We start from the raw sequence: 12,132 nt of genomic DNA on the forward strand, positions 1-12,132 counted from the left end.
AGAATGCAAATTAATCTAGTGACAGCAGATCCCTGGTTGCCTGGGGGTGGGGATACTTGGGAAGGGTGGGAAGTAAAGATCACAAAGGGGCACAAGGAAACTTGGGGGTAGTGAGGTGTTCATTATCTTGATTGTGGCGACAGTTTCATAAGTGTATACATATGTCAAAGCAAGAACTAGTTTCATTCATAATCTACTGGGAATATTTTAGTAATTTTTCTCGGAATTGGAAATATTGTGAAATAACTGGGCAAGGCCAATGATCTCTAGTCCACAGACCATCTTGTTTTGTTTCCTGCTTTGCTCCTGGAGGGCTAAGAAGAAGACTGATCACAAGGCAAGTGTCCAACCATAAAGGCCTGGGGGAAGGTGGTAGTTGAACTAGCTTTAGGAACCATAGCCCAGAGGCTCAAGTCTAACTTCCTGGCCTAACATTCAAAGCCTTTCCAGCCTCATCTTCTGCAGACTTCACTCCTTTTCTTTCTCCTCTGCTCCCTTCACCCTTCGGTCCCATTAGATGGATCATCTGGCCCTGGACAGGTCATACTTTACCTATTTTGTTGATTCTGCATAGAATATCCCATTCCACTTTTATGACCACCCCAGACAACATTAATCCTCCTCTCTTTGGTATTCCTATTGCCTCCTGAATTATTATTCAACAAATATTTGCTGTTGACCTTTTCTGTTCCTGGTAGTGTTCTTGCTTGAGGTTGACTTGATAGAAATCCCAAGCCTCAGGGGCTGACAAGCAATTAAAGAGACAAACGCAAAAACGAAGACTGTCATACAGGTGAGTACAGGGATGGATATAGATTGGCCTTCTAGGAAGAGTCCAGGGAGTCTGGGCTCATCTCTTCTGCCCAGGACCTCCAAAGAGTCTTCATAGCAGAATAAAAATTTTCTGGCTAACAGAAGGGGGAAGAGCCCTTCCAGGAAAAGGAACCATGTTGGTAAAAGCATGGAGCTCTGAAACAGCAAGGATGCACCCCCTATTTCTTGGGGCTATGGGAACAAATCACCACAAACTAGATGGCTTAAAGCCATAAAAATTTGTTCTCTCACACTTCTGGAAACCAGAAGTCCAAAATCAAGATAGCAGTAGTGTTGGTTCCTTTTTTTCTTTTTTTTTTTTAAGATTTTATTTATTTGAGAGAGAGAGCACAAGCTGGTGGAGGGGGAGAGGGAGAAGCAGACTCCCTGCTGAGCAGGGAACCCGATGCGGGACTCGATCCCGGGACTCCAGGATCATTACCTGAGCCAAAGGCAGACGCTTACTGACTGAGCCACCTAGGCACCCTGGGGGTTGGTTCCTTCTTAATGTTCTGGGAGATAATCCACTCCATGCCTCTCTCTTACATCCTGGTGGCAGTTGACAGTCCTTGGCATTCCTTGGCTTATAGACATATAACTCCAGTCTCTGCCTCCACCTTCTCAGTCTCTGTGTATGTTAGCTTTAGGGCTCACCCTAAGTCCAAGATGCTATCATCCCAAGATCCTTAATTATGTCTGCAAAGATTTCATCTCCAAGTAAGTTTGCATTCACAGGTACCAGGGTAAAGACTTGGATATGTATTTTTGGGGAACACTATCCAACCCATTACACACACGAAGAACTGTAAGAAAAATTGTTTCTACCAAGTTGTACTTTTTTTTTCCCTGAGTTTTTATTGGGGGATACAGTATTTCATCCGTTATTTTTCTAATTTTCCATTCTGATTTAATACTTTCCCTAAAACTTTTAATTATTCATAATCTCTCATCTTGCATATGTCCTTATACCTCAATTCCTTTGTGAAATATGGGCAAATAAACATATGAACTGAAAAGCATCTATCAGATTTGGGGGCATGTGGCTCCTTGGAATACGCGGAATGAGCAGCCAGGAAGAGGAGAGAATGTATGCCTCTTTTTAAATCCTTGGCTAGGAAAGGTTAACAGGACAGAGGATTCTGGCTGCAGTCAGGTTGCCATTGACATGAAGGTGCTGAAAGAGAAGGGGATGTTGGAGAACTGAAGAAAGGATCCAGAGGGCTGAGCAAAAGGAGCTGGAAGCAGGTATGCAGACAGAGGAACAAGGTGAGGAAATGGTATCCTCGTGTCTCCCTTTTGACAGAGAATAAGGGACTAGAGAAGGGAGTGGGGAGGTATGAAAGGACCAGCAAAGGGAAGGGGAAATGGGGAGGTCTCTGGGGGTCACTGCAATGGTGCTGGGGACCCAGGGCGGGTCGGAGACCAGGAGTCTTGTATTCACATGAGGAATGGTTCTCTCTAAAAATGCCCTGTGGCTGCCCAAGTGAAGGGAGGAGGTGGGTACACACTCGAAGGATTTCCTGTGGAAAAATCAGACTGTCACTTCCTTCTTTCTGAGTTATCTACTTCACTTTTAATATCAAAGAGTTCAGTCCTGTATATATGGTAGTGAGTAGTCCTTTTACATTTCCACATATGCCCCCCTGCCCCTATGGCTACCAAACAACTCAGCCTCTTATCCATGACAAACCAGTGTAAACACATTGCTAGTCAGATGCTATCACAAGGAAATGTGAAATTTTGACCTATGATAAGGTGTGACCTCTCTGGGCCTCCGTTTCCTCGTTACAGAATTGGAAGCAATGGGATCAGCCTGGATGAGTTCTCAGTACTCTGCTCTGGTATCCTGTGGTGTGATGGCCATTAGTAGCCCTTGGCTTCACCAAATCAGAATCACTCTTGATGACCAGTGTGCAACACTGCCTCCCTATGGACATCCCTTGGTCTAAGAGCAACACAAGTCCCCAGCCTGCCCGACTCTGCCCGCCAGGTTAGCAACTCATGGCCCTTGCAGTAAGCATCACCCTAACTGTCTTCCATGACCTAGCCTCTGTGGACCTTCTTGCTCTGCACATTCCCCTTCTCTGTCCATCTTTCTAGCTGCTCTCCCAGGAGTCTTCTGATTCCTCCTCGCCCCACAAGCCACTCCCTCATTCCTGCCTCACCCAGCAATCCCTTAGATGTGGCTGGTACAGAGCCTGGGGACTTTATAAGTGTGCCGTGATCATTGCTGAAATGTCACACTTGTGGTCATTTTTAGGAAAAGTTTGTTATCCCTTGATAAGGAACATAATCCCTCCAGTAGATACTGCTTCAATGGGAAACCCAGTTTCAGCATGATTCATACCCATCACAGCACCTTTTTGAGCACATAGCTGGCCTTAAGTGCTTAGAACTGGCTGTTCTGTAGCAGCTTCTGGAGGCAGTTCTCTGTTTTTAGCTTACCCACGACTAATAGTTCAGTCCCTAAAGTCACAAGTAAGGACAAGACGTCATGTAAGAAAACAGGAGCCACAGTTCCCACAGCAGAGGCAGATAGGAACCCATAAAGAGCCCAGAATTTACACCCCAACCCATGCCCTGGTCAGGTGTGGCCCACTGGACCTCCACTGAACTAGGACCACCCAACTCAGTTAACACTTCTTGAGCATCTCACCTGAGCCAGGTCCTGTGCAGACATCGAGGGCTCCCTCCCCTTGAGGAGCTCTCTCTCTAGTGGATGAGACAGATGCACACCCAACTCAGTTCTACAACGAATATTTATAGGATAGCTGTTATGTGCCAGGCACTGCACTGAAGCCAAGATACAGTGATGGTCCAGACAGATATGATGCATGCCCTCGTGGGACTCATAGCCCACAGAGAAAACGGACGCTGTGCAAGTGATTGAGTGCTACAGAGAGCACGGTTCCTGGTGTGGAGGAGGGGCTCACATTACCTGTTGATAAAATCAAGAGATAAAGACCATCTCATCTTGATCTTTTCTCACAGGGCCCAGCATGGAAACTGCTACAGTTAGACCTCAGTCAATGAATTTAATTCACTAGTCCCCAACCCCATTCTGTACATGGTGTTACCAAAGCAGGGATGACTAAAGCTTCAGTTCACTGGACTGGAAGGTTTCACTTCTAAACGGAAAGGTCCACGGTGGCTCTGTCAGGAAGGTGGCTTCAAGGCTGGAGAGGGTGAATATGAGCTCACGTTGTAGGCTTTGGCATTGCAGAGCTTGCTGGTATTGCTCCATCAAGCTTCAGAAAGACAAAACACGACTAAACTTTCTAAATTATCAGTGTGAGGCCTGTCGTTCAAATGGAAGATAAAAGCAAAGAAAATGGAAGTCCACTAACAATGCTGGAGCAAAGACAACCCTCATCTTTCAGAAAACAGCCACATGTATACTTCCTTAGAGAAGTTTAGTCCAGGAAGACTAATTTTTTTTCTAATCAAAGTTCACTGCTTTAGAGAAAGCCTATGGGTTTTAGTACTGTCATCTGTCATAACTCATTATACATGTTTCTGCCCTCAGAGAGCTTCCATGTTAAATGGGAGAGAGAAGCCTTGAAATGGAGGGCAGTAACTCAAGTTAGAGGCCTGGATGTGGGGCTGTACGGGAAGAGGTTACTTCCAGTGTTTGTGGTGGTGGGAACCCAGGAGAACGTCACAGAGGAGGTGGCATCGGAATATGCCCTTGGAGCATAGGGAAGACCTTGAGATACAGGATAAGAGGAAGTGCATTTCAGGAGAAAGCCAGGGATGGGCAACAGACTGACTATAGGAAAATCTAGGGCACACCTAGTCCATTGGCCTTCACTATGGATGACATGAGGGTGGAGGGAGATAAATTGGAGCAGGATTACTGGAGGCTCTGAATTCCAGGCTGAGGAGTGTGGTCCTCCGTGTTTCATTTTCCTCATCTATAAAGTGGAGACCATATCCTCTCTCCTGCAGGAATTAAAGCATCAAATATATATATGAACTCTATATATTACTTGCAGAGTGTCTGCCACTCATGGAAACGACTCATAAAGAGCAGCTGATACCATGGCAGTGGAAGCAATAGGGAACAATCATGGATTTTGAGTAGAGAGATGGATGACACTCTTGGGGATGGGTTTTAGATTCACACAGCACTGCACCAATTAGCACTTTCATAATGTTAGTCCTCTTATACATTGCTTTTCTCCTAAGGATTGAGTGTCCTTTATCTGCCTTTGCACAGAGAGGTGGTAAGCAGTTGTATCAGTGAGGGTTCTCCAAAGAAACAAAACCAATAGAATATGCATATAGAGATTTATGTAAGCTCACGCAGTTGTGGAGGCTGGCAAGTCCAAAATCTATAAGGCAGATCAGCAGGCCATATTTCTGTCTTATAGGGTTTTTTTGTTTGTTTTAAAGATTTTATTTATTCACTTAACACGGAGATAGAGAGCACAAGCAGGGGGAGCAGCAGGCAGAGGGAGAGGGAGAAGCAGGTAGAGGGAGGGGGAGAAGCAGGCTCCCTGCCGAGCAGGGGATCCCAGGACCCTGGAATCATGACCTGAGCCGAAGGCAGACGCTTAACCGACTGAGCCATCCAGGGGGTCCCTCTATCTTAGAGTTTTGACGCAGAATTCCTTCTTCAGGAAACTTCAATCCTTGCCCTTAAACCTTCAGCTATTTGGATGAGGCCCACCCACATTTAGAGGGTAATCTCCTTGACTAAAAGTCAATTTGTTGTAGATGTTTTTGTTTTTTTTAAAGATTTATTTATTTGACAGAGACAGAGAGAGTACAAGCAGGGGAAGTGGCAGGCAGAGGGAGAGGGAGAAGCAGGCTCCCCGCTGAACAGAGAGCCCGATGAGGGGCTTGATCCCAGGACGCTGGGATCATGACTTGAGCTGAAGGCAGATGCTTAACGACTGAGCCACCCAGGCACCCCAATTTGTTGTAGATGTTAATGACATCTGCAAAACACCTTAGCAACATCTAGACTGGTGCTTGATTAAACAGTGGAGCACCATGGCCTAGCCAAGTTGACACATAAGATTAACCATCATAGTGGTCTTTATCAAATATGAAAACTGGGTCAGAGAATGGCAAACTGAGGCAGAAATTTGATTAAATCCTAATCCCTAAAATATGGCACCAGGCCTGCCAAGTAAGTTTGGAACCTTGGTAATTTTATTTTATTCCTGCTTCCTACATAAAATTCCCCACAGAGCAAAACCAAGCTGAACATCCCTGGGGCATATTACACCAAACACCGATGAAGCTGGAGATGCAGGCTTTGGCTTGGTACCAAGAAGCCCTTCCTGACTGAAGTTTCCAATGGGACAGGCCACCTGGGATGCAGCAGACTTGCGGTCCCTGGAGGTGAGTGACCACAGCTTAGAAGAAATGCAGGTGCCTGCTGAGAGTGGGACCAAGGACCAGGAGGATGCTGCCCAGAGGGTCTCTGTGTTCTGATCACCCTACATACTAGAAACCCTGCTGACAATGAACAGTGCCCTCAGAATGGTCCCTGCTTCTTCCTCCTCTTCACACCCCTCTGCCACCCCCAAGTGAGGCATCAGAGGTTGGGGCAGAACGCAGAACCCTGAAATGGAAACCATCTGTGTGCCTTTCTCACCCTTCCTCCACCAGCCCCTTCTGCGTGGCCAGCCTTGCCTGGGTAACCTTTCTGGGAGGGGAGCTTGTCAGACCCGCCTCTGTCTCAGCCTCTGTTCACACTCCATCTCCTCCTCCACACCCACCCCAAGCAGAGCCTCGGGGTCCCAGGGGATCCACCATCGGCCTGGACAAGTCATGGGTCACCAGCCACCTCTCTTCTGTGCCTCCACCCAGTAATCATCTCTTCCTGGTGATTTGCATGGCAACCCTCCTGCACTTGGCTGCTCAGGGGAGTTTTCTGGCTTCATTGCCTCAATTAACCTCAGTCTCCTGGGCCACTCTGGATTCCCCTGCCACCCCACCGCAGACCTAGCCTCTGAAACCTGCCTGTCTATGCTCCAAGGGGGTCCTTGTCTCTTCACGAGCCTCCCCTTCCCATCAGCAAGCCAGATTTATGCATACAGCACCATCCTGCAAGGGATGGGGAGACTGGCTGTGGAAGAAATTGTGACGTTCTGGTGGGTCTCAGAGCCACAAATGGCCTAAAAGATAGTCTAGCACACTCTGGCCCACCCTACTACTGCACTCTCTTTTCACACTGAGCCCTGAACAAGGAATAGGCTTACCCATGGGCATATCTCAAGTTGGAGAAAGAGCCAGGCCTAAACCATGGGGCCCTCTCCCTCCGTGCTCTCTATCTCCCTCTGCTACACTTTGTCAACAAAAAACAGCTTCTCTGCAAACGTCAAGTTAGGAGTGAGTGGAAAATGTGCTCAGTGTTCAAAAATTGAGTCTTGACAGCCTTGTTCCCTCCAGGCACCGTCTGCTCAGAGGGCAGCTGTTTACAAGAAGCTCTGGGCATAGCCATGAGCTGGGCTGTGGCCTGGGAGCCAGAGGGCCGAAGGGAGAAGAGACATTCCTCCCAGCCAGGTGCTCTCTGGCATGGTGGACTGGGTACCTCAAAAGTAACACGTCCCCCACAGAGTCACCACGAAGAGCCAGGGAGCAAATGAATGCAAAGATACAGGAACCAGACATGAGGACGGGGAGAAAATTGGGAAGGATGTGGGGAGCAGTAGGAGATCCAGGGAATGGGAGGAGACACCTGCAAGCCCTCAAGTTCCTGGACCCTCAGGGGCCAACACAAGTCCCAACCCTTGCTATAAAATATTGTCTCAGGGTTCCCACAACGAAAAAACTCTTAAGATCAGAGAGTCACCATTCTACAACTTAGAGGACATTCAGAAAGTATCAAGTCTAGAACCCTCCATGGTACATATGGGAAAACTGAAGCCCCAACAGCCTCAAATCCCATAGTGAGTTAGGGGCATGGCCGGGACAGGTGCCTGCCTCCCAGTGTGGGACTCCCCATGAGCTGGGAATGGGGCATGGGGGCAGAGTTTGGAGGAAGCAGGAAGCCTGGTGGGGTGTTGAGCCTTTTGGAGCCCGAGAGGCTGGCAAGGCACAGACACCACAGAGGAAAGCTGGGGTGTCTTAACACCAGACTCCTGAGTTGCAGTGGAGAAACTGGTGTGGCCGTGATGGGGAAAGGAGGACTGTGAAAGTGAAATCTGCCGTTTGTGAGGGGAAACTGAAATGTGGTCTCCATTCCATGCAAATGACCTGTGACCTTCAGTCCTGCACCTGCACAGCTCACAACATACACAACACAGCGATCAGATGGGGCTTGAGTTCCCACGGTCTGTGCTCCAGAGAACAGGAGCAGGGAGGCCTCCCTGGCTCTGGGAGGGATGTGCTGGGATGTGCCAGGATGCCCAAGCTCCATCTGTAGGGTCTGCTGAGCTGACAGCAGTTGTCCTTTGCACCTGGCTGAGATGACCCTGCCAGGGACCATCCCCCTAAGGACAGCACTCCGGGTCGTCCACAGTCAGCTCCAGATTCACTGTCCTGCTCCTCTCCTTCCACTCCCTCTTTTGTTCTTATCCCCCACACCAAGAAACCTTTCACTCCTGTGAGAATTTGCTCATCCTGAGAGCCCCTCAAGAGTGAGTACTGTGTCGGGTTCATCTTTGTATCCCAAAAGCCAAGCCCTTTGCTCGGCCCCATTGAGACCAGTGATGGCAAACGTCTGGCATGCATGCCACTGCCATCCCAGTCAGAGCCCAGGGCAGACATTGCTAATCAATCACAATTACCTTCCCCTTGGCATCTCAGAAGGCTTCTCTCATCGACACAGGCCCTGCCTGTGCAACCAACATGGGCTCTCTTGACAAGACTGGTGACCATCCCTGCGATGGGGCAATACATAGTGGCTCAGATCTCAGCTAGGGGCTACTGGCCTCTCAGAGATTTGGCTCCAACCCCTGGTCTGTGCTTTCCGTTACTGCTGAGAGATGTCAAAGCCGACTTTCTCATGCTGCCCTCATGCTGCCTCGGCCTCACTCCGAAACAATACAGGCCAGGAATGCAGAACCTTTCTCAGTCCTCATGCATACACATACGTACATATTCACCCACAAACACACTCACGTATGCTTGCACACGTGTACACACTTGCACTACACATGCTCACACACTCATGTATATATACACACCCACATGTGCTCATACGTGTGTACAAATTTACACACCCACTCACCTATGCACACAGTTACACACACAAATAAATACACTCCCATTAAACATTTTGTGAGTTTCTGGAAACTCAGTGAAGATTTGGGGGCCAAAGGGAGATGTTCCACTACACAGAGCATATCTTCTGACTGTCCTTATGGTTCCCTCTACCCACTCTCTCATCTCCTCCCCATCTCTTCCCTCCATTCCTCCAGCACTGCTCCACCCCAGTGTCAAACTTTTGTCCCTTTGTCTTGTACAGCCATTCTGCCACCTGCTCTGGAGCTGGAGACAGTCTACACCCCTCCCTGCAGATCTCAACTCACCAAATAGTCTCCCCAAGAGCCATTCGAATGACATGTTTCTCCATCATGTTTCCAATATTGTTATACATAAATGGATGGCTGTGACAAAGGACAATTGTCTACAGCTCTCCATTTCCCATCCTAAACTAACAACAGTTCAATGACAAACACCGTTTTTAGGTCCCTACTCAGTGCCTGGGCACTGTGCCAGGCAATGCAGATACAGAGACGGCACTGCCCCCAAAATCACACCCAGCCTAATGGTGAAAGCAGAGACATAAAGTGAGGAGTGAAGGATGTGATTAATGCCATCCCTGGAGGCAAAGGAACAACTTCCCGGCCATGATAGGAAGGATGACCAAATGCCAGGCGAACAAGACTGGGGAGGTCATCTCAGCAGGAGGCACAGCACAGGCAAGGGCGGAGGGGGGAGGGAGCCCAGGTGGCGCTAGCGCTGGGTGTAGGGCTGTAGGTGGAGAAGCAGCATGGAGAGAGCAAGCAGAGGCCAGCCTGAGGCAGGGCCCAGGGGCTGGGCCGTGACTCCCTCCTGCCGACGAGGGGGCCCCCGGACCACTTATGAAGGCCACAGTTTGAAGGGGAGCCGTATCGCAGACATCTGCCCCCGAACCAGCTGAGCTATGTATGTGCCCCTCTCCATTTATTCAGCATTGGCGTCTCCCACAAACACACTCAGAGGCACCCAGGTTCTGATTGCCGTCACTGTAGATTAGTTTCACCTGTACTTGAACTTCATCTGAATGGAATCATCCAGTAGGAACTCTTTTTACCTCTGGCTTCTTTAGCTCAACCTGTCTGTGAGATTCACCCAGGGGTAGAATCTTGTCAAGCTTTGTTTCAAACATTGAGGGTTGGGGCACTAAACTTGGAGGAGCCCAAACTTAACACAACGGTTTCCTAATCGCCCCACCACAGAAGCAGAGCTCTCGTGAAAATTAGCTTTTATCCTCTTCCTTCAAAAGCTTACACAGAACATAAGCCTCAAGGACCACAACATATAGTGAAGTGGGCCCCCCACCCACATTGAGCAGCAAGGGTCTCACTCCAGTTCCCGGTTTAAGAGACTCTATTAAACCCAGGGTGGATTTTCTATGCCCAGTGGTTTTTCATTTCGTCTTTTAATTTCTACTTTAAGGACTTAATTTTAACAAAGGAGCCAAATTACCACCACGCTTTAAAATGAACTTGTTTAGGGGACTTAAAAACAGGCTTTAGAATATGGAGCTTTAATTAACTTTGGAAAATGGTAGTGAAACAGCCCCTGTGCCCCATCTCATGCTTTGCAAAGGCAAGAAAGGGAGGCCTTGGCCAATCCCTGGAGCTGCCTGAAGAGCTTTAATGTTCCCGTGCCCAGGCTGCAAGGACATTAGAATCTGTTGGGCTGGGAACCAGACACCAGGATAGTTTTCTAAGCTCTCAGGCAATTCCAATCGGAGGTGCATTGGAGGCTGAGAATCTCTACTTTAGATGGATTGACAGCTGTTGACAGTGATGGCATGAGGGATGGGAAGAGAGGGAAACAAGGATGAAGCTGAGAGACAGAGAGGTCTTCACATCAGAAGTTAGCTTTGGAAGGAACCAAGGGGGCCAGCAACCAAGCCAGGTGACACCAAGGGACATTTCCAACCTATAAGGAAGAGTTCTGTTATGAGCTGAACTGTTCTCCAAAAGTCATATGGTGAAGTCTTAAACCCCCTGCCCCAGTACCTCAGAAGGTGACTATTCGGGGACAGGGTCTTTTAAGAGATAATTACAGTAAAACGAGGCCATTGGGATGGGCTTAATCCAATCTGACTGGTGTCCTTATAAAATAAAAGGAAATGGGACCAAGAGACACCAAAGGGCACATACACAGAGGGACAACCCTGCAAAGAGGCACCCAGAGGGCAACCATCCACAAGCCAAGGAGAGAGGCCTCCGAGAAATCCTGCCAGCGCCTTGATCTTGCACTTCCAGCTTCCAGAACTCTGAGAAAATGCAATGTTGTTTAAGCCCCCCAGTCTGTGGTATCATGTTATGGCAGCCCTAGCAAACTCATACAAGTTCCATTTCAGCTCTTTGGCCATACGTAAAAAGTCTCACAAGCTTCACTCCTCTGACCCAGTATCTCCACTTTCTAGGACTCTGCCCTAAAAGGAACCAGAAATGCCCTTAAAGAATTATCTGCTAAGATGTCCATAGAACATTCTTTATAACTGTGGATATTGCAGATCATCAACAGTGGAACCCTGGAGAAGTAAATGATAGCAATCAATTCAGCTGAGCATGAAGAAGCCATTACGTTATCAAGATTTCTAAAGTTGCACATTCAGCATGACCTCACACCTATGCAAAAATGCACTGATCTTGATCCAAGAACCTCATCCTGAGATCTCCTAATGCCACCCAAGGATTCGAGGCATGTGTCTATTTTCTCTGATCTCCAAATCCCAAGTTACCCACAGGTAACCAGCCCCTCCCCAACACACACAGACCCACAAAGGGTCTTCTAGCTTCCCAGTTTATGCCTCAACCTACCCATCTGTATCCCAGACTCATACACAGATGTATAAATATGGAAACATACGATGAGCTGTAGCTGCACTTCACTGTATGTAAGTTATACATCAGTTTCTTGAAGTATTTTAAAATGTGGTGTAGAAAGGCTGGAAGTTAATATGACACATACACAGGCAATTGGGACATGGTTTGTGGAGCTAGGAGGGGCTGGGCAGGAGGCTTGGTTCTGACTTGAGTTGGAAGCATGGAATCAGAAAAGGCTTTCCCTGAGAGATGGCTCTTGAACTAAGGCTCAAAGGTGAAGGAAGAATGAATGGTGGAGAAAGAACATCTC

At 48.1% G+C, this 12,132-nt stretch overlaps 1 long non-coding RNA gene across 1 annotated transcript; it reads left to right on the forward strand.

The window, feature by feature from the left end:
• Positions 1-100: 100 nt before the first annotated feature.
• On the forward strand, positions 101-11,827 carry LOC118541053 (uncharacterized). Its single transcript, XR_013443755.1, has 4 exons — positions 101-2,079; positions 2,605-2,803; positions 6,012-6,165; positions 11,420-11,827. It is a non-coding gene; the product is annotated as an uncharacterized LOC118541053 (long non-coding RNA).
• Positions 11,828-12,132: the final 305 nt, after the last annotated feature.

This window comes from Halichoerus grypus, chromosome 14, assembly GCF_964656455.1.
Source record: "Halichoerus grypus chromosome 14, mHalGry1.hap1.1, whole genome shotgun sequence".
NCBI classification, from domain to species: domain Eukaryota; kingdom Metazoa; phylum Chordata; class Mammalia; order Carnivora; family Phocidae; genus Halichoerus; species Halichoerus grypus.